The sequence below is a fragment of the Dermacentor andersoni genome, chromosome 9 (assembly GCF_023375885.2).
Source record: "Dermacentor andersoni chromosome 9, qqDerAnde1_hic_scaffold, whole genome shotgun sequence".
Classification (NCBI taxonomy): Eukaryota; Metazoa; Arthropoda; class Arachnida; order Ixodida; family Ixodidae; genus Dermacentor; species Dermacentor andersoni.
This window is the reverse complement of record NC_092822.1, coordinates 33,955,180-33,976,220: the sequence shown is the minus strand read 5'-3', so window position 1 is coordinate 33,976,220 and position 21,041 is coordinate 33,955,180. Positions and strand designations below refer to the sequence as shown.

Sequence of the window (21,041 nt, the reverse complement as noted above, 5' to 3'; positions counted from 1 at the left end):
CCTGAACATTTCACTGCGTAACATTACCTGAAAATTACCAGTTGTACTTTGGCATGCAGCGTTTAAATTAGAAGTGCACAATAAATCAGAAATGTATATCTTCAACTTACATCATCACATTAAGACTGTTTCGTCTTCTAATATTTATACACTAGGTAGAATTCATATCGGAGAAAAGGAGAGGCAAATCTCGTGACAGTGTTCCTACTAACTACGAGCTGGCATGTCCATTTTCAAGCTTCTTCTCCCTGACGTAGCAAAATGTTGCGACACAGGAAGTCCACCAATATCAGCAAAACCATTAAAAAGTGATAAAAAGCGTTGTGGCCTGAAGGTCGAACGAAGGGTGGTCGATAGCTTATTTATTTTGCTTTTCAGTAAAGCAGTCCGGCTGTCCCGGTGAATGGAAGGGCCAAGTCGACAATTCTAATCACTGCGCCTCGTCATTGAAAAGTCTTCGCACGTCGAGGAGGTCTCTCTTCCCTTAGCTCAAGGACAGTGGACTCCACAGGCTTTCAGTTTGCAAATATCGAGAATTCACCTAGAATCTTGGGCTAGAATGTTTGTATTGTGTTCTTTTTTGCTGTTGAAGGCAAAGGCCAGAGATCATCAGAAAAACTGGATAGAAAAAGAAAAGAAATCGGGAACATCGCAGTTGAGGATCGAAGAAAGTAAACAGGAACGAATCCTAGAAGTGAAACTGTGGGTCTGCGCATGACAGAAGAAAAAAGGGGGAAGAACAAGAAAAACGTAGTTTTCGATTTCTCGTTTAGCAGGAAAATTCTTGAGAACACCATCTAAGCTTCGTAACTCCGGTACTCCACAAAATACACAGTAGAGGAAAAATACATTTTCGAACTTCGGAACCCTTTGAAACAAGAGTACTTCGAAAAAACGCCAACATTCGATGCCTATGCCCTAAGGGTAAGCGAGGTTTTCGATACTGAGCGTTTTGCTTCCTCCACAGCAGTGCAAACAAACATGACAGCGAAGCGTTGTTCACTTCAAAGGGAAAGAAGATTCGCCAACATTGAGAGCATCTTCTTAAGCACACTAAGCAGGCTGCAGCAAGGCCTCTGTGTGCTTTAAGTTATGATGATGACACAGTTCAAGTTACTCACACCATGGAAAAAAAAAAGAACGAGCGCTTCGGGGGAAAAGAACATTCGAAAATCGTTGAACATGGTTTAGAAGAACGAAAGCTGAACGCCGGAAGACGTAGCGCCTAAAATTGGTGGCATATTTTAAACGAAGAAAGCAGTCAAGATTAAACAACGACAGTTAGGTAGACTTTCCAAAGAGGGCAACTCAGCGAGCTCCCCCTCCACCCAAAAAAAAAATGAAAGAAAGCAACTCTCATTATGAAGTCTCCGAGATGAACACAGGACAACAAACAGGAAGCAGCGAACAGGACATAAGGAAGAGTTCGGGAAAATATTAATTATACTGAAGAATCAAACCAATGACAAAAATTGACAAAAATGACAAAAACGTCTGTTGATGCCTACCAGCCAACCCAATTTCCATAATTCATAGGATATCAAAGCATGGGCGCATGTTTTTTTTTTTTTTTTTTGTCTTGCTTGCAATATTTTCTCGTTGTTACAAGTAGCTTCATTGTTTATGTGAGGCCGTGCCTTCTCCAGCTCAACATCGGTGTTTTAAAACATGCGTATTGTATTTAATGTGAAGGGCGATTTCGCAGCGGCTAAATAGAAGAATAATGTATTTACCTGACAGACAATGACTTAACTATAACCGATTTAGATGAGCTAGTTGGTTGCTGGTTTGATGGAACATGGTTATGACGGATATGAAAAGCGCAGAATGTGTTATAACGTGGTTAGAAATCTGTTTTTATTCTTGCCCAGATCAGGCCTTTCAGTAGTGAAGATATGATGATCTCCTTTTGTGCTGACAAAGTGTGCTGTGAAAATACTGTCTCTAACGTATCCGCGCAGCAACTGCTGCTCGTGTAATTTTTACGCAGTAAAGCTCAGTTAAAGTTCGGCGACTGTCCTGTGTGCATTCTTTCCCTATCCTGTCCTCAAATCGCGCTGTTATAACCGTGTTCCATCAATAACTATCTTACCTCGTCCTCGTCATACGCCAAAAGAATAGCTACCCGTGATAACGGCCCTGAATATAGCCCAGATGTAACTAAAGAAAATAAAATTTCACCCGCCAAAATTCGAAAGAGAATCCCGTGTTATAAGTGCTATTTTTCTGTATCTTTCTCTACAACGCGTCAAAAAAAAAAAAAAAAGAGAACGACACGAAGTTCAGAATGGAGAAACAGACATAATATTCAACACACCGCTAGAAATATATTGCATTTCAGGGAAGGTACGCAAGAAGAAAGTGGCAGCTTATGCCCATGTCAGGTTCCCAATTTCTGAGACTTTCCCTACGCTTCATGCACATCGTGTACTGCTTTTCGTCTGGATATCATGCGGTATGACAAACGCAGTCCTTTCGATTGCATCAAAAATTCGCAACAGCAAGACACCGCCGGCGTCTTGTTATTGTTTGGACACGCGATGTCCGTCGACGGAAGTGCAATAAAAGGAAACATATGATGCATGTCCAACGAGCACCTGCCGTAAATGAGACATGTCCAATCCAGGAGCATCGAATGCAGGCTCGATATAACATGCTCTGCAACACTAAAGCATGTACTCTCAACTTATGCTTGTAATGTTTCTTTTTTTCTGCTGCTGCATGCAGAGAACCAGAAATCGCAAGAAAACGGGAATCCAAAATAAAAGAGAGAAGAAGCGAACTTCGAAGAGACCCTGCAGGAAGGAACGCAAGCTTGAGTGAACCCTGAATAAGATGAAATTACGGGGTTTGTTCATAGCGCACAAAAAAGCTTAGTCGACCATTTACCATTGGAGATCCAGCTTACAAGCGCATCGTACAAGTTCCCACAACGCGCATCTGCTCCGAGACATGCTCCAGGGACTCATGCCTGATAATGACGCTCGGCACGATCAAGATGTGCGGTCGATTGGCTGTGCGATAAAGGCTGTGCTTTGGCAAGCTGCATGCGCCGGAAAGGCTCGCGCTGTCGTAAACACGTCACGGACGCCATTTTTTAGACACCACCTATTCTTGGGCTCGCCATGCGCATCTGCCGAGGTCTGACGTAATTTAGGAGCGCAATGGAATGGAACGAGAAATGTGTAGATTTGGAACCCGCGTTAAGATACCAAGAGGCCCAGCGAAACGAAAGAAGCATTGAACTTGACTTGCATTAGTATCGTGTATTTCGGAAGAGGAGCGCCCAAATTTCATCACGTGACAAAATGAGCTTCGTTTCAAACATGGCTCTTCGTGTTCATGCGAATCGTGTGCACTCACAAGTGAATCTTGCACCATTTGCAAAGCGTTTATGCTGCTTTCTGCGGCTGAACCAACGTGTCGCGACATGGCGTGTTGAATGGATGAACGTCGACAACGACGCCTGCGAGAACTATACGTCCGAAGTGTGTGCCCACGTATATACACAATAAAAACGCGAAAAATGAACTTCACTGAGTAGCAATTTCATCTTTGGCGGAATGACCTAACGCTGAAATTTGGTGGCTTGCACGGCAGCAAATACACTCATTCAATATATTTGAGGCTTGGTTCTTGAAGCTTTCGTTTTTGTGATTTTGCCATAAGCTTTATATTATGCTTCAGACTATGTTTTTGAGGTTGCTGGCGTTGTTCTTACGATTATTATTTTTGTTAGTATTGATCTTTTAACGCGTATGAAATCCATGATGGGGAGTGTCCCGATTGCTTCGTTTTGCATTTTTCTCGCCTCTTCCTCTTCTCCGTTTGTGCACATCGGTCATAGGGCTTTGATTTTCTCTTTATGGCCTCTCAGTTCGCGTTGAGAAAAAAAAGCGGTTCAGTAGAAGCTGTCACCAGCAGACTGATGTCTCATCTGAGGCTAAGCGTAGAAGTTTTATCGTTTTCATTATTTCTAGCCACTCCGTGCACTCACAGTCTAGCCATGCTTGTACAATGTACGCCAAAGGTTTGCTGACCGCTAAGAGAATATTTGGCAAATTGTGTTATTCGTTATAAATACAGCGCAGCTGCGAACGGAGGACAGAAACAATGAAAGAAAGTACACATTCGAAGACAGCGCTAAATTCCAATTGAGGCTCAAAAAAAGGCTTACTCGAACACGTGATGGCATTAGAACTGTCCCTGTGCGAAGCTGCTAGCAAGGCTAAAACGATACATAAATTTTATTATGCAAAAAAGAAGTGAGGCGCGCAGACAGGACACAAGAGTAGAGAAGTGGACAACACGAACGCCAACTATCAACTGGAGAGAGCACTGAGGCGAAAAAAGAAAGAAGACACAAAACTCATCTGCGCAAGCTCAGGAATGGTATATAAATTTTTGTTTGTTCATTCCTTCTTTCTGTTCTTCTGTCCTCTGTCCGCTGTACTTATTGACTACCAACCAGGCCGGTCCCACAGATTGTGTTATTCCCACGTATCACAACTCATCAACCCGTGGCTCCCATTAAGACTCATTAAGACAGCCGAGGTTTCAACTGTAACGAAAGTGCATCCGCAACTTTTTGTTCTCATCGACGAAGCACTTCTGAAGATCGATGCCTCGTTAGCTGGTGCTAGTTATGGTTTCGACAACGCCATGGGGTGATCTTACCAGCCACTTTTTCGGCGTTGCAGGCCTCACTTATGAGCCAAGACCAATTGTGATTTTATCCACTTCTCGGTTTTCCACGGGAAAGCCGTGTTCTCTTGTTCTCCTACTCGCAATGTTCTTTAACGCAGCAGAGACCACAAGCAGTGGAAGAACAACCAAGTCCAGCAAAGTCATCAGCTTAACGAGGGTCTTCTGTATCTCTTCGCAGCGATACACCACACGGCGCCGGGCCCATAGAGATAATAAATACCTATAGTACTACAGCGCGCGGCGAAGGCGGTACTACGTTGGGAAATGGCAGTGCTAATCGCCGAATATTCACTGGAGATTGCGTATCGTGACTGAGTATACAACTTGATCGGTAAGTATAGCAAGGCACTCTGAATTATAGGCTATGCCAGACTGCTGAAGAGAGCGAAGTTGTGGGCTCGAGACCTAGGTTCCGTCGGCTTCGTTGACAACAGAACATACACAAGAAAAGTTCATGTTAAGTGTTTTGGATGCTCGTTAAGGAAGTCCTGGCGATTAAAATTTATTCGCAGTTCCCTTGCAACGGATGTCTCACGCAAACTCTGAGTTGCTATGTGACGCGGAACGACAGAAAAAAAAATTTAATGTGCTAAATAAATTTTTCTGGCGTAGTAGTTCTGCGGATACCCGCAAGGTGGAGAGAAGTATTGAATAAAGGGAAATCAGACATCCACCCGTTCGTAGCAATTGCTACAAAGGGAACCCATACGGGTTCCTCGAAAGGAAAGCCTCATAGTTGAAGAAAAACTCGTCCTGGTCCGGGACTCGAACCCGGGACCACCGCCTTTCCGGGGCAGCCGCTCTACCATCCGAGCTAACCAGGCGGCTTTTGCAAAAGGCAGGGCGAAGTCGAATTTGTTGACAACACGAAGCATAGGGAAGTGTTTGACGTTGCTAGCCGCCTGGTTAGCTCAGATGGTAGAGCGGCTGCCCCGGAAAGGCGGTGGTCCCGGGTTCGAGTCCCGGACCAGGACGAATTTTTCTTCAACTATGAGGCTTTCCTTTCGAGGAACCCGTATGGGTTCCCTTTGTAGCAATTGCTACGAACGGGTGGATGTCTGATTTCCCTTTGTTCATAAATTGTTCTAGCGCGCCAAATTCTCTGTTTCTCTTACACTTTGCATCCGGGACAGTGAATAGGCATGATAGTTAGTCTTCTGCGGAAGCATAATTAACTCGAGCGATCCTATCTGCATACGTAGGAGCGCAGAAATCGTTTTTCTTAGCAACCAGTGAAATTAATTTGATATTGTTTCCTGCCTTTAAACAAAACAAAAAGTCAAAATCAAGCGACTGTTCAAGGGAGCTGTTATTTTGGCTGCCAGTCTGCTTACAAAAATTGTAGAAAATCGCAAGATGGGCGGAAAAATGAAAGTAAAACGTTTGCAATTCTATAGATGAGCAAGGAAAAAAGATATCTGAATTCTAAAAACTGCACCTAATATTGCATCAAGCGCGAGCAAAACTCAGATTATACAACCTTGTGAAATATATTGCTATAGTGGGAATAGCACTTTTGCAAAAAACATTGCAAACTTCCACACGATTGGCGAGTGAGGCATTGAACAAGAGTTTGTTCCTTGAAATCAAATTTGAGAGCGATGGTCAAGCGGCGCACAGGCGCGCAATAAGGCGCGACATTTAATAATTAGCGCACTGCTGTAAAAGTTAGGAAAAAATAATTATGTGGGACATAACAAAATGAAATGGAGTGTATAGGTTGTCTCGGTACCCAAGCACACTCGCGCACTCTACCAGTTTTTGTTTAAGCCAAACTTCCTTTGCCTACCTTTATGGGTTTTCCGGGGCTACCTGGCCGCTGCTGGGTCGGCCGCTATCCTAGCAGATGTATTTGTGGATACATTATACATATATACATACATATATACTTACGTAGATACATACATAGTGGCCGAATGAAAGTACCCAGCGAACGGCCTGCCGTAAGTCTAGCAAGCTGACAAAGGCTGCGGGCCTCTCTACTGCATAAAAAAAAACTTCCTACATAAAACGTGGGCACGTCACGGCAGCCCACAGGCATCTCTAAAACACGCCCATCTGTTCGCAAACTGGTGAATTATGTTCAATGGTTTCTTGAATTTACTATATATATATTTTTTTTATTTAGCCATTTGGTAGGTGTCTTTGGGTGTGTGTTCGTTCTTCGCCAGTCTTCCACAATGAATACGCCGTACTGCGACACAATATGTACAGATTCCCTAACTGTGGCTTGATACGGGTCGTACTTTTCTGGGCATCCGAACTGTCATCACCGCTTCTCCCTAAACAATAATCTTACCTCACATTCGTCCTTGTGCCATTGCTACCCATACGCCTCACATTGTGCAGTACAGTAGCGCAATGTAGCATTGAAGTGCCGCAAGCACTTCAGTGCTCATTGAAAATGCCGCAAGCGGTCACTTCTGCTAAGCCGTTTCTAAATGATGTATCCATACACTAGTATGGAAGTTCTTTTTCGAAAGCAGACCGACGACTAGCCAATCGTACCAAAAGCACTCAAAATTACATCTTTGTCACGCTGCTCCTCCATTTCTACAACAGTGCGAACTTTCTTCTATGACTCAAACCCTGCGCAAAAAGTAAAAAAAAAAGGAGGGGGAACGCAACTATGCAACTTAAAGAGCAGTTGTGTCGCTATAAGCTGATATCACACAAAAAAAATTACCTAACAACACTGCCATTTACTCGACACGAACTATGCGCCAGCAAATTCAGCAACGATAACTGCCTAGATATAAAGTGAGGGGAGGGGGGAGGTGCATCACGCATCAAAGGGCCCGCTGCCTTTCATCACGAAAAGCCCCTTTTTTTCTTTTTACTCTCTTTCACTGGCGTCGTCCTCAGTGTCGTCCTCAGTGGCGTGTCGTCCTCACAAAGACGAACACGCCTTCGCTGCGGGCTCGCATTGGGCTCACATTTTGCGCACAGCATCGTGAAAGAATACTTTTACATCAAAGCCAAATTTATTACTATCATGATCCTTCGTACAGAAACCGAGCTCGCTTCCTCAAATTCATTCTTTCGTTACAGTACATAGCTTGATGATGACATTTTTGTGTACTTTACTATCACCAGGATGTTACCTGGAACGCCTACGCAAAAAAAAAAAAAAAACCGTTCTCGTAGGTTAACAGGCGAAGCGGCTGCATCAGACGAAGTTATGCGGAAGGGATGGGAAAACTGGTGAAATAAAAGAAAGGGAGAAGGAGCAAAATTAAAATTCACTACCCAAAAAACAAAGATGATTGAAAGCAAGAAAGAAAGAAAGCGAAGATAGGTGGGCACCATCTCCTAGCGCATCACGAAGTAAAAAAAAATATCCCTAAGTAGAAAGTTGTGAACATGAGAAGCCTCGTTAATTCACAAATATGCTCTTTGATAAGAAGTTTAACGTAAGAGACAAAACTTCAAAGTGAAGCTAAGCGTCTATTTCAGATACACAATAGACGAGTATTCAGTTCCCTGAAAGCCTGCGTACGTTGGGCCTACAATGAGTCTGCACAGAGTGAATTTGACCATTTTGCGGCATGGTTCTTTACCAAAAACATTTATTCTGTGCCGCGCCTAATCCTTCTTTCAAGGCACTATAAGAAAAGAAGAAACTTAACTAAAAAGAATGGTCCAGCAGTTTTCGCTGTGGTGGCATCATCAAAAAAAGTTTCAACCCAAAGCGTTTTGCTTACTTTTTCTTCTCAACTTTCACGGTTGAAATGAAATGAAAATTTATAGGTAGGACAGAAAATGCACAAGTGTTACGCCTATTGTGCTTACAGAGCCTGAGCTCCAATTACAGCACCGTTTCTTTTTTCTCTTTCGGAAACAATACTTGAACCGCGATGTTGATTATTCCTTCGCAGTTTCATAAAAGCTTTCTTCTATTTTTCTTGCATAATTCTGCTTACAGTTTTCTCCTCAATTTCAGCATCCCTAAAGAATGTACTGGGCAACATTTACAAACCAGCCGTTATCATTTTTCAGTCACTTCAAATGAAATAGCCTGTCATGGGGGCTTTTATTGTTGCTCTAATCGAAAGCGCGATATGCTTATCTCGTCGAAAAGGTGGCGCTCGAGTTAAATGTACTAGTTAAATATTTGTACAGCAATCAGCGAGCAAATAAATGAGCGTGGTGGTAATGTTGGCACGTCATGACGAAGCCATTCATCTGCTCAAGCTGTCTTGTGCAAAACACACATCGTCCACCTAAGCTTCGGGCAGTGAATTCACGATCCGTCGTACGACGGCGAGATAAGTAATAAATGATAGGGCTAGCGCACACAGCTGAAGTAAATGGCGGCTCTTCGAGAGCAATTTAATAACGTCTTAAACTTCTCCCGTATCCATCAAATATTTGTTCGTTTTCCATAGCAACTTAGGTTGATGCGCTTTCACGTCGAGGCATGACTCAAGCAAAGCTCTGAAACTCGTAATAAACGTTTTGCGTTGTGTTGATAGGCGTCATTTTCCTAATCTACAAACAAAGTACAGTAATAAGTAACAGAAGCAGAAAAAAATGAACATCTGCAGCGTAAAAGACAAAACTACTATACTTTGAATCTTCTTCAGTATCCGCCTTATTCATTAACTTTTTCAAAATCATATAGCCCACCTTAGCGCTCTTTCAACACTATGTAGAACATAGCTATTGCAACCCATCCTAATTTAACCGTAGTAAAACAACCTTCCAAAGCCGGAACAACCGCAAAGCACACATGCAAAAAAAGAGGAATCGACATTAAATATGCACTTGGGTGTATCGCAGAAACGCGCGTATGTACAGATAGTCATCAAACACGCAAGACTGGCCACGGAACGCCCATAAAAATTTCACAGTTACTATTTGAGCGAACCTCTTTGGTCAAGAAAAACTTGGCTTTAAACCGTATGTGACATGGATTAGGTAGATGCCGAGGTTATCTCGCCTCCTACCAGCACAGCAAAGAATTCCTCAAGAATGAGGAAAGCGGGTACCTCGTAATGGTTCTGTAGAATATACTGTAGTTTCTGCCCGCAAGCTATTTTTTAGTCTACACACGTGCACTCTTTGTTGTTTTTATTTCTCGTTCTTGCCATGTTATCAGTATAGTAATGATATGACGAGCTATAAATGTTCTGTTTCCGCGTATGCCCAATGAGTGTTCCTAGAGATAACTCAGCGATTCGAAAGCTTGAAGAGTTTCGAAGACAATTAAGTGGTCGCAGATAGTGAAAATGAACGTAAACGTTGGCGAAGGCGATCGACAAGTCGTGAGTAACTCTTAAGAACACGTAGTTCCGCGGAATCGGCTCCCAGGTCGTTACTATTTTTCCCCCATGAACACTACTTCAAACATGTATAACTTTATTTTTTTAATATATAAACTGCTTTTCTGTAACAACATTGTGCTGAACGCTGAACAGAAAGTGCAAAATATGATAATCACGAATATGCCAAACGCGTCAGTCTATAATTAAGTTAACTTTTCTTTATTGTATACCTGGCTATACAACGCATGATTTGTTCTTTAGTACTACAAAACATTGTTTGCGCAGATCAGTTGCACATATCAGCTCAAATTGTTCGATTCCAATACGCACCGACTGTCTAGTGAACTTGAAATTTTCATACAGGGCAAGGGTGAATGCTTCGATTTTCTGAGATAGCTGCGAAACGTCACACCGCTAGCGACTACACATGCTCATAGAGCCCATGTATTATAATGAACAAACATAGGAAACTAATCAGTCGTTATTTTATTGTTAAGCAATCACACGACAAGGTGGCCCTTATATTTTGTATAATATCCAAATGTTGCAAGTACAGAGAAAATTTATTCGCACCCTGTATCTTCACAACTGTCTTTCTGGGAAAACCAAATTTGCGTTACCTTCTTGCATCCAGCGTATTTTTACGAGGAGAATACGACACACGCATGATTTTTCTCTAGCGCCGTTGTTTGCTAGAACAAATTTATATAAGCACAGTGTTTTCCCACAAAAGGTATTAGAATAAAATTGTCTTCCCCAAAGCTTTTTTCTGGCCATGAATTTCACGAAGGAACTAGATCATTTTCTTTTCCATACGTAGTCCTTGTATTCAAGTAATGACATTCTTGTACTTGTACGTTTTTTTATGTGTGTAATCACTGTCCCGCTTGGTTTCCATTATTTTGTAGTGTAGCCCCTCATGCGTGGGCCTGATTGGCCTGCAGTATTCTATAAATAAATAAATAAATAAATAAATAAATAAATAAATAAATAAATATATAAATATTCCCTATCTACTTTGCTCCCAATTCGATTACGACTGAAAGATTTGCCTTCATCGACAATTGAAAGTGTAGCACCAAGGAAAAGAAACCTGTATGTCTAAGAGCTGTCTATCTGTAACAGACTACCTACCATCTCAACTCTTGGGTTATGAACCGAAGACCATGCTAACAAACTCATAGCGTCAATAGAAAACAGTGGCAAACCTAACTGCTTCATAACCTCTCAACTATGATGATGGCAAAAAAGAGTTGCTTTCAAAGCAGATCAAAGGCACTGCTGCTAAGGGAGCATCCTAGAACCTAACAACCAATGCCTGTCTTCAAAGCTATAGGGTTCCTACAGGAAGGGTTCTATCATGTCCAATTGAACATATGGCAGTGATATAAAGCAATACGCAAATGAAACAATCACAGCGCCTCTTCTTTGCTAGGCCGATCACAAGAAAATTTGATATAGCATCTGATGCAGTGCGACACGAAGATTTGGTATCAAAGGGTATCAAAGACATGGGAGCACATCAAACATCCATAAATCTAACAACCACTGCATAACCCCCTCCCCTCCAACTACAGAGCAAGACTACTGGAAGTTTTCTGTCATATTCAAGGACATATCAGTACTGTAAATAAAGCTCACATATTGAACGGCAACCACACATCACAGCTAAAGTGTCGACAACTTTTGCTAGATTCGCTGACAAAGTACATGCCATCCTAAATGAAACCGTAAGCTGAACAACTAAACGGTGAAAAACTAAAGAAATAAAACTAGCCTAATCTTAATATCAACATTTACTCACCATTTCGCTTGTTCCCAGTCGAAGCCGAGATCAATGATGTTGCCAGTAAGAGAAAAACTTGAGTCACCAGTAACTCCAAATTGCAAGTTTGGAACTGCATTGCTTCGGATATCCGCAACTAATTTCTTGCTTGAGTGCGCGGCAAGTACCTAGATGGTTCAGATTACTTTAAGAACTAAGGAACTCGCAAATGTGGTAAGCAAAGTCCGAAGCGCGAACTTCTGCGAAAGCGCCCAGCGCGAGCCGCTGAGGGTTTGAGAGTATCTGAGGGCCTCAGTGCCTGGACAGCGAGTGAGAACCCGTTCACGGAAAGCGCGCGCTTTCGAGCCGAAAGGAGAAGAAGGCGGGAGTGCACGATGTGATGACAGCGCCATCTGTTGAGGCAGTCGAGAAACTTGCAGTGACCTAATAAGTCCGGAGTCACGGGGCGTTGTCGATCCTCCAAAGCCACATTCGACTGGATCTGTGCACGCACTCGTACGAGGCTCGGGAGCTCGTTTATCGACGCTCCATTGTGACAGCAGTCATGCGATGACAGCGCCATCTGTTGAGGCAATCGAGAAACTTGCAGTGACCTAATAAGTCCGGAGGCACGGGGCGTTGTCGATCCTCCAGAGGCACATTCGACTGGCTGGTTCTGTGCACGTAGTCTTACGAGGCTCGGGAGGTCGTTTATCGACGCTCCATTGTGACAGCAATCGCGCTCTGTGATGCAATAAAGTTTCAAGAACGCTATTAAAATTTTCTTTTTTAACACCGCTGCGTTGTAGGAAACGACCATCAGAATAAACTGACGACACTGCGAAACGACTGGGCGAACATGCCATAAATTGCGCCGTCACTAACCACTTCACGCGATAAGAGCGTTCATTGTAATACTGGAACTCCTGTGGAGATGCAATTTTCCTGAAGTTACACGAGCAGACCAATTTCAGCATTCGGGGCTGTCTCTAATAGCGAATGTGGCTATTCCTGGTTCCAGAGTTGTTCTAGAAGCTTGGATTCAAAAGTGTTTGCTCGCGTCCCTTGATCAGTTATGTTAGCCCGATGAAACAGTTACCGTCGCCCGACCAACCACCAAATATTGCGTACCAGCTCTGCGTGAGTAATTGACTTGCATAGACACTTTGCCCTTCTTTCTTGAGTGTCACAAAACGTCAACTTCTAGCTAAACTAATTATTTTCGTAATATGACGCTGTTTCATATCCCGTATTTTGTCACTGACTGCCTCTGATGATTTAGAGCACGGAATTCGCGACGAAATAACAATTTTTCAATGACCAAGCGGATTTAACCGAGCCACACGCAAACACACACACACATAAACGCAGCAAAACGGGCTTCCGGATAAAAATGCGAGAAATTCCTTTGCAGGATGACGTGTTATGTTTTCTTTGTATGCAGAAATTCTGCCCAAAGTTACTTATCCAGTTTTTTATGTCAATTGTTCCCACTCTGTTATAGCCCCTTTGCTTACTATATTGTCTGTATAGGCGAAATAGGCCCATAAAGAAACTATACACACTGGATCCATACACGCAAAACGTTTTATCTTACGTTTTTCTTCGAAGATCTGCATACTTCCTGCAGCCTACAAGAAGCAATGCAGCATGTATACAAAACAACAAATCCGTGCAGTAATTATGCCATAACTACTCTGAAAACATGGAAACTCAGAGAGAGAGAGAGAGAGAGAGGGAGGGAGACAGAGGGTAGAAGCAAGCACGGATGGAAGGAATGAAAAAGGAAGGAAAAATAAGACTGAAGGAGGAAAGAATGACTCTGAAAGAAAGCTAGAGAAGTTTGCACGGTGGCACAACTACTTTGCTACTGCATATGAAAATGACCGCAAATGAAAACACACGTGCCGGGCCCCGCACTAACGCACATCATACACAAAACACAGCAGAACACCCACTAAGCCCGCAAAACTATTTCAAGTACACCACTGAGATTACTAACAACATGAGCTTTCCATGCACTGGTAATGCCAGAGTATGCTGCGCATAAACTGCACTGCACAACCACAGAAGCCGAGTATTGTGCAGCGACGTGGCCGCGATATCGCACTCGCTGAGCCTCACTAAACTGAGGCCAGCTGCAGGAAGTGGGAGTGCAAACATACCGCCAGCGACTTGATGTGTGGTCGGGGTGAACTATACAGAGCACAAACTGCTCATGATAATAAAAGCTCCCAAGAAACGCTGAATGCGCTAACACTGTCGTAGGCTTGCTCGAAAACTCAAGCCCGCGTAATGGGATTCTTCGGAACGCTGGTCTCGCCGAAGTTTATTGCGGAACTGCGGCATAGCTACTACCGAGAAATTGGTATACGGGGCACAGCCGAAGGAAGTAGATGGAATTCTATTGTGAAAGGCCCTTCCAACACCGCAAATCAATACATCTTAGCTGTTAGGTATACAGCTGTGAAGGCTTGTAAAGCGAAGGAATTCATTGCACGTCTATCAATGCGGTAGGTCTGTCACACGTCCTTTTCGGTCTTGCCCGTTTATATTTTGCAAGCAAAGACTGATCTCGAGCAGTCATCTTTTTTTTTTGTGTGTGAATAGGCCAGCGAAATGTCGCTTCCAACTGTTGACTCTACAAGCCCGTTTTTCAGATGTCTTCGACCAAGCCGCACCGCATAATCGACTGAGGGTTCTCCAGATCCCTATTTCTAAACTCGAAGTTTTGGCCCTTAGACGCGCTCAAGTTAAGGTATTGTAGCTTCTTAGTTCGCGGTCATTTTTTCTTTTGTTGTATGGAAGAAGCAGAGGTACTTTTCTTGTTTTGAAACGTCTCTATTCAATGAACGTTAAGTGTGAAATCTTACGCTTTCTTGAGCAGAAAACTTAGATAGCTCAAGGATGCTATATTGCTGCACTCGCGATACGTCTAGACACGTATCACAGGGACGATGCTGATAATTGAGTTTTTATTGTGCAAGCTCCGACGCCAATAGAGGAAAATTTGGCCGGAGCCCTATTACAGCGGCACTTAGAGTACGAGAAAGGGCGGGACATGTGCCTGGGGCAGATAACCGGTTATGTATTCGTGTTACACAAATGGTGCCCATAGAAGGGATGCGCAGTTTGAGAACAGCAGAGAATTAGGTTATGTGACGTAATTTGGAAATTGGAGGCATAATATGGGGGTAGGGCTGATCTGGCGCAAGACAGAGGTAACTGGAGACAGCTGGCAGAGGCTTTTGTCCTGAAGTGGATATATATTGGATGATGATAGTGATGGTAGCAACAGAACTGGTGCAAAAACATGGGAAACGTGGTTGATGACGACATAGGAATGGATGGAGGGATAACAGCTGGAGAATGAGTGCGAACAACATAGTCTAGACGGCGTAGGCCATGTCCTGTCCCCTCACGCATCACCTGGCGCGCTAGTGCATGAGCAGGTGTTCCCTATCACCCGCCGTGGTTGCTCAGTGGCTATGGTGTTGGGCTGCTGAGCACGAGGTCGCGGGATTGAATCCCGGCCACGGCGGCCGCATTTCGATGGGGGCGAAATGCGAAAACACCCGTGTACTTAGATTTAGGTGCACGTTAAAGAACCCCAGGTGGTCGAAATTTCCGGAGTCCTCCACTACGGCGTGCCTCATAATCAGAAAGTGGTTTTGGCACGTAAAACCCCATAATTTAAGGTGTTCCCTTTCACCCGCTTGGCCACCAGTGCACTTCGAACTATGACGTCATGCTACCTTGCCCGACTGCTGTAGAATCTAATCGGGATGCTCCCAAGTAAGTCGCAGTGATTTTGACGTCACAGCTTTCGTCATGCCAGTCTTGACAGCGAAAATTTTGATCCAAGTAGCACAACGTCAAAAAGCAGAGTGCAAAGGCCTGCTATCTAGGAGGTGTCGGAGGTGCTTTGTTAAGGAGCGCTTGTGCCGAAAGCGAGAGCGAGGGTGACGTGGCGTCGCGGCGATGTCCTCATCCCTCATGCAACACTTGGTGCGCTCTAGTGGCAGCAGGTGTTCCCTTTCTCCCGCTCTGCTCTGCAGAGGCGCGCTCATAACGTGGCGTCGCAGCCAATGGCAATGCGAGTTTATGTGCAGTTTCACTGCTACAGACAATAGATGATGGATTTTTTGCCCAATGGGCCATTCGGCGCTTTCGCATCAATAAAAAAAACACTCGTATATCTTTGTACACTGTGCGCACAAATTGGAACTACACAGAATTATTTGAATAAAACGTAGCTTCAAGATAGCTGGAGAACAAGTATAATTATCATAGATGCGACCCTACTTATGGGACGCAGTAGGCAATATAAATTGGATGCTCCCTTTGTCATATTCTGTAATAGGACTTGTTGTTGGGATAGGTGCGGTTTGCTTACCGACATAACGTAGCGCGAAGGCACAATTACAAAGCAGAGACACAGCGCCTGCGATGTGTTCTGTGTCTCTACCGTGTAACTGTGCCTTCGCGCAACATTATGTCGGTAAGTGTCCACTTGCCATAGTTTTTCCTACATGAAAAACTAACGATTCTTTTGTAGCTTATACTGAAATCGGGCATGTTTTGCATACTAAAGGAGGAGTGTTGACCGCTGCACGCGCACCTAGCCTTGCATAAGTTGTCGGCAATTTGCCCACATGTACTCCACCTATAAAACGCGATACGGTCTGAAACGCTTCGCAGTCCAGGTAACAATAATAGGTATCGAAATGAAAATTTACATAGAGACCAATATGCTGCGCGTTTTTCAAACCACGTAGACCTACACGGCTCACCATTCACTTTCCGACTCTATATCAGGTACGGCATTTAGGAGGCGCCGAAGTACCTCTCTCCTAGATATCCAATGGCCTCGCGGCAAGTGAAGGTCACTTGGATTTACTTGGGTCAATTGGAGGAACTAAATAACTTCAGTTTACCTATAATACCCTACGTATAACACTTCTTAGGCCGCCTGTTTTTCTTTTTAATGTTTCATGCCCTGCCCTTCAAATAATACCTGAACAACCACCTAATTGTCATGTGTTGAATAAGGTATCCTGTTAAGCTTTCATTATTTTGTTCTCGATGTTATCTAGAGGTTTGAAAGTCAGTCATTTCCACCAATTGGGTCACAGACTACAGACATGCTGCAGATAAAGGCAGTCGTGCCGAGACTTGGCAAAGTGATTGTTTTCCAGAAAACATCGACAACTGGTTGCTCGTGGACAAAGGCTAACACAGTTCAAATGTGCGCACACACAGAGCAATGCAAAATTAGCGAGTGTTCAAAACTTCAATACCGGTCAATAAATTTCAACTACATCGGAATAAAACGCCATCAATTACACATACAGCAATACTCTTCGAAGCTCACATCGTTATGCCCACTGGAACGTCAATGGCAGTAGTCATATTGATCATAAAACGTTGGCATAGATTGCGCAGCAGCGCATTCATTATCATTGTAATTACGATGCAGCTGAAAGAAAAACAGCCATCGTCCTGTAATCTATGAAATGTAGCAACGCTCGCCTCCAATAACACCACCAACGATATAAACAAAATGGTAGATGAAAACAATAGAGATTGAATGCGGAGAAACAGTTAAGACCGCTTCCCCTAAGATTTCCCGATGGGGACTACTGTTCCGTTACCTGCCTCTAGCGAAAGAGTAATGGTCTCGACAGCGGAAATTAGAGTACTTCCAAACTGGCCCATACGTGCGTTAGTACAGACCGTTGTACAAATAAATTTGTTTTGCCAGTTACCGCAGTCACTGCTAATGGAACTTCGATTATGCGTTCGATGAGCTGACGGCCGTCCTTTTCAAAACATGTTGGAAGACATCGTTTTGTTCTCGCGAGCATGCAGGGTATTGTAGTGCTCCATTTATTTTACCTTTGTAATAATGCCCGAAAAACGAAATTATAGAGCATCGCACATTTTCTCCAGGAATATTTTGGTTGTACGCCTTCGTTAAAGTATGACCACGTGCACTGGAAAAATACAAGCAGGACCTGTTTCCTTGGTATGTTGATGAAAGCCCCTCGAGCTGCAGTTACACACTGTTTTCCGCCGCTCAGTTACTGTGCACTGCTGTTTGACACTCGCATTAGGTATAGACACTGTGCGAGTATCGTCGCCCATACTTATGTTTTTTTCTTTTTTTTTGTGACGAGCCAAATGAATCGATGTGCAAAACGTGCCAGGAACCGGCCACTACAAAACGCGCGATGTGGCTTTGACCAAAGGACGAGGCGATCCGGCCAAGGCGTCATGGACGGAATACCTCGAAAAAAATCAAGCCAGTCACATTGGATGATTGAAATTGGTCTGGCCACATCAAACGTTTTCTTTCGGTGGTCGACAAAGCGTACCGAATTCATCTGCGATGAAGACGGGCCAGTCCACCACCTCAATTTAGAGCCGCACACAAGGACGCGAAGAACCAACACCCCCGCAAATAGTGAGGAGTGGTTTCCGCGCGCGCGTGTAATATTTAAGACAACTGGGGCCTTTCTTTTTTTCCCAAAAGAAGACGTCAGAAATCAAATTGGATCAGGACTCTTCAATAGTTCAAACCGCGGCACACTCCTTCAATTCGTTAAGGAAATGCGCCGGATTGATGCATTCAGGTTTCGGTCAATTTTACAAGCTCGTAACAGTCGCTCCTTAGTGGGCTTTTGGGACAGCGCCATCACCGGTCATGGTGGACAAGTTGTCATTGCGTGCTGCCACTCAATACAGGGTCGCTTGTTGGAGACCCGGCAAAGGCGGCGGCAGAATGTAAAAACGCTCGTGCACCGTACTCCTTGTCTGTTTAAAGAATTCCAAATGATTAAAAACAATTGGGATACTCTGCCCGGCTATGAAGTGAATTACATTGAGAAAGAGCCTCCTACCTCAAAGTGAACTGCAAAACTTGTCAGAAACGTTAAAGGACAGAGCTCGTACAAAATAATTTATTGAACTCACTCACTAGTGACTCCAGATCAACGAAAATTAGGGACCTCGGCTATCTACGCAGAGCTGCGACAGTTTCTGGAAATTATGAAAGTAAGCGTAGAAAGCTTCATGCCGGATCTTCTTTAGCTCATTATTACATTTTTAGAAATTATCTACGACGTAGGTAAGGATGTGCATCGGTATGTCTTGGAGATAGGTGTGTAAATTCCGGACAAAAATGGTCCGTTTCTTTCAGGAGACTGAGAAATAACCGAGGAAAACGGCGTCAAATAGAATCCTTTGACCGCACACCACCAACTAATGGAGAAAGAATAACTGAGAGCATTGCGAAGTAAGCTTATACGGGTTGCGTCTGCTCTTAGCTTGAAACTTGACCATACCGAGAAGGCAACTCATTAAAAATGGGTACTTCGCAGTCATGCTCACGTAACTTCCTCAATCTGGGTATCGCTGAAACATATCCGCTTGCCAGACTCATTAGCAGCGGTGAAAGACGAGCTCCTCAAGCCCGCTTTGGAGCAAGGCAACCGCGCTCTGCACACGTGGCCTCTCTCTCTTCCGTGATCTTCTACAACTGTCATTCGTGGAGGGATTGGAAAGATTGCTACCTTAGACAGAGTGCATGTCTCAGCGAGGAGATCATCGAGTGAGCCAGATTCACAAAAGCGCTCGCGACGTCGGCGGCTGATCGAATGAATGGATGGACGAAATTCTCATTTAAAGGCTTTTCACGAGCTAGGCCTTCGAATAATTTTCGAAAAGGTGGCTGTGTCAAAGTTGACCTTTCAAAATTAAACTGATTCAGTGTGTGCCACAAAATACGTGCATGTTGGCGACGACGATTTCTATTTGCAACCTCTTGAAAACATGGCGGTGACAAAGACAGTGATGCAGATTTAACAAGGCATGGTGGCTTGGCATGTTCGTGCTATGTTCTATATTTCCGTGTTATATTGTGGCATTCAGAACGCACTTTCACAGGTGCTTCTCGCTGCGTATGACGATGCAACGGTTGGTATCAAATTAGTGCCCACTGCCACGAGAGCTACTGGCAAGGATTTAGCTGAACGGCTCCCGCACATCTCCGTATGGTACCTGGCCTCATGTACTAAATAAATATGTTACATAATCGCTTCACTGAGAATATTAAGCAGGATGAAAGGCAATGTACCGTGTAATGTGCCAAAGTGTCTCAGAAGGACGCAACTCAAGCATAAATATCTTTCAAAACGCGTTGTCTTCTTTCTGCTCAGAGCTTCGCACTTTCTTTTGAGCCTGCGTACTAGCTGCTACCCTCTCCTGACTTTGGATAGTTACGCTCTTCTTCCTTAGGTGTTCTCCGTCGCGCAATCATGTGTTCATGCTGTGTTTTTGATCATCTGGCTGTTTCAGCAGTTCTTTTTTCTCATTCAATTTTTTTTTATCCCGTCACTCAGCCGCAGTTTATTTAGATTCTCTACGCCTTTTAATTGTCTTTCTGTGCACCAGCTCCCAGGCCACCGTGTTCTTCCTGGCCAGAAAAATTAACTATTATTATTATTATTATTTTATTCAACTACCATTCTACACCCTTTTTTTGTTGTAGTCAATTTGCGCTTTGTCGTATGAACACCCTTGTTTTCAAACTTGTTCTTTTTATTGGTTTTCTACGCGCAAGCATACCTGCCTCGCCTGTGGAATTGGCAAGATTATGTACGTCGCCACGAGAGAAGCGAGCGACAGAGGAGGAAGGCGCTTGAAGGTGGAGAAGGTAAGCTTCCGCGCCGAGGAAAGTACGGAGGAGTGCGCCGAGCGCGCAGCACAGCAACGCCACCCAGAGGAAAGTCTAAGTTGCGTTGAGCGAAGCGGGAAAGGAGAAAGGAGGCGAAGCGTTGCGGAGGAGGAGGGTAGGTGGAGGCGCGCTGGGTTGACCTCCTCTGGCCGTCGCTACGGGTTCTGTGTGCGCTGTGGACTTACCGGGTTCGTCTCGTGATCGAGAGGCCAAGCGTTGAGAGAGAAGAACGGAGCAGCGACGCAAGCGACGGCAGGCTCAGCGAGAGTTGACCGACCCCCCGAAGTCGCCGCCGCCAAGCGCCGGGCACGAGCTGAACAAGTCCGGCAAAAGGCGCGTGCTTGGTATGCCCAAAGGACTCCACATGAGGAAAGAAGGAGAAGGAGGAGAAATTGAACGTGTGCATAGTGCATCACCAAATTCCCTGAAATAAAAATGACTGTATTTCCTTTACAGTGACTGACCATCTTTCGTAATGGCGTTTTAGACTTTATAGAAATCGAAAAACGGACATAAGACGTACAAAATAAAAATAAACCTTAAAAGAACAGCCATACTCGCACAA

At 44.1% G+C, this 21,041-nt stretch overlaps 1 protein-coding gene and 1 non-coding gene across 2 annotated transcripts in view; one reads left to right on the top strand and one right to left on the bottom strand.

Annotated features, from left to right (window-relative positions):
* The window catches only part of LOC126527524 (uncharacterized), a 106,207-nt gene extending 85,389 nt beyond the window's left edge, over nt 1-20,818 (bottom strand). The window contains exon 1 of the mRNA XM_072284478.1: nt 20,662-20,818. The gene's annotated coding sequence lies outside the window, so the exon portion shown is untranslated. The remainder of the gene's footprint in view (nt 1-20,661) is intronic.
* On the top strand, nt 5,608-5,682 carry TRNAS-GGA (transfer RNA serine (anticodon GGA)). The gene has a single exon. It is a non-coding gene; the product is annotated as a tRNA-Ser (tRNA).
* Nucleotides 20,819-21,041: the final 223 nt, after the last annotated feature.